The sequence below is a fragment of the Phytophthora infestans genome, genomic scaffold (assembly GCF_000142945.1).
Source record: "Phytophthora infestans T30-4 supercont1.236 genomic scaffold, whole genome shotgun sequence".
Taxonomy (NCBI): domain Eukaryota; phylum Oomycota; class Peronosporomycetes; order Peronosporales; family Peronosporaceae; genus Phytophthora; species Phytophthora infestans.
Genome location: NW_003303523.1, coordinates 77,690 through 80,148, shown reverse-complemented (window position 1 = coordinate 80,148; position 2,459 = coordinate 77,690).

Genomic DNA, 2,459 nt, shown 5'->3' with positions numbered 1-2,459 from the left:
CCAAGAACAGAATGAAGAACGACGAGAGACGTCACCGAAGATTCATCGGCGAAGATTGCCCAGACCATCCTCACATGACTGTACCAGCGGCATTTCCCGATGCGGAAGATGTTGACCCGGTAGCGATACAGCGGGAACGACGCAGACGGATACAGGTGGCACAAGACGAGGAGCAGAAGTGGTTTAGTATCAAGAAGGTACTTCAGGGCCAAGCACAAGAGCTGAGTTACAAAGAAGCTCGAAATGCCTAGGAATACGCTGACCGGTTCAAGGAGGACATCAAGGTGTGGTGAGAACGTTCCACCGCGTTAAGTCCGATTATTATTGGATCGGCTTGTACGCCGACGTGGAGAAGCATGTGAAGTCATGTCCAGATTGCAGCTCGAGTAAAAGCCGTCCACAGCTTCGTGGATACTCACCTGGTAACGTGCTAGCCGAACGACCTTTCCAGATCGTCTCGATGGATTTTGTGATCCCACTACCGAAATCTCGTAGGGGCAACACGGCGTTGCTCCTATTTCAGTGCTCGTTCACGGGATTCGTTATTGCCAAGGCTATGTCAGATACGACTGCACTGAGTGTTGCCCAAGTGTTCGAAGAACGTGTGTACCGACGGTTCGGAGCCCCATCATTAATAAGGCATGACCGCGACCCACGCTTCATGAGCGAGGTGTTCCAAGCGTTCGCAGAGATGATGCAGTCAAGATCAAGAGCGACTTTAAGCTATCGGCCACAGGCTAATGGACAGCAGGAACGTTCGGTGAAGTCAGTGATGGGGTCCGTACGGGTGTACGCAGAAGACCCTCTACAGCAAGATTGGGACGAAATCGCGGAGAAGCTAGTATTTGCTATCAATACTTCTCAAGACACTACGAGGAAGGAAACGCCGTTCTACCTCGTTCATGGTTGGGATGCGCAGTCGACGTTGCGGGCAATGTCGTCATCACTCAAACGAGGACTCGGCAAGCAGTCAGACGCACTGGCGTGGCGGCGTGAGATCAATCGACAACATGAGGTCGCCCTCACTATGGCCAAGGATTATCAGGCTGTAGAAAAGGAGCGAAGGGCAAAAAAGCATAATGATGCTCTGAGTCGACTGGAAAAAGCTGCTATATCTCAACTAAGTGGAAACGAAGACTCGGCGGACCCTCCAGAAGCTTCGGAAGAGATGGAAGATCCTGCAAGAGCCCCATCGAGATCTCTTTTCGAGATTGGGAGCCGGGCGTGGCTGTACATGGAACGCGTCAAACCGGGCTTGACGAAGAAATTAGCTCACCGATGGCATGGACCTTTTCGGATCAAGCGCAAGGTGGAAGAGTTTGCGTACGAGCTGAAACTGCCTGATCGAAGTGGGTATCGCTTTTACCCAGTAGTGCATGTGTCAAGACTCAAAGCTGTCAACGAATTCAACAGTCGACCGAACACTCGGTTGGTACTTGACGCGACTAATGAAGCAAGACTCGACTTCGATGAGGAACTACTGCCTGAGGACAGCTCGGAACCAGATCAAGTTGCCGGTGAATATGAAGTCGAGACCATCCTCGACGACAGAACACCACTGACGACGAGCACGGAGTGTGCTGTACGCGAGTTCAAAGTCAAGTGGGTGGGCTATGAAGATCCAACTTGGGAACCATCATCCAACTTGTCATGTGGAGGTCTGCTGTACGACTATTTGCGAGCCAAGAAGAGCGATAATCGGCTGCAGATGGCGCAAGTGGCGGACGAAGACTAGCGTGACTGGATCACGTATGAACTGTCCACAGGGCGATGCAGCCTGTGGTAACAGACGAAAAACGTTACTGCAACAACAAATTGTATATGCATTTGAAGAACAACATGAACATGATTACGCTGTGGAAGTGAATTAAGAATAAGTAAACATGAATGCCGACCGGAGAGCGACCACTGAAAACGAAGTCACGCGGGATACCTCAACAGTTGGCTGAGATGCTGGAGAACGTCGTGGAACACGCAGCGAGGACATCATCGAAACCAACAGCAGTCTCGAGGCGACGCTGAGTGTGTATATCGCCGTGGAGAGGAGGCGCAACGCTGATCTGCACTTGGTGACGAGCCATTGCAGTCAAGTACGGGATTATCGAGGTCATCATGTGATCGACCGATGCCTCCGTACTTTCAGCCAGCATGGCGCGCAGCGAATCTTCGGTGAGTGGTGGGGGGCCACCAGCTGGGGCAGGAGGAGCAGCAGGAGCCATCTCCGCGGATTCAGCGACGACGGGGAGTGCTGCAGGAGCTACCACAGGGAGTGAAGAGTCCGGAGTAGCGGGCGCCGGAGTGTCGGTTGATGACGCTGCTGTCGAAGGAAGTGCAGCAGACTGAGGGGCGTTCGAACCCTCGGTCTTGCCCTCCTGAGAAATAAGTCGAGTGACACGAGGTGATGAGCAAGGTAACGATGATTCAAGAGAAGGATGGGCTTACGTACCTCCAGCTGCTCA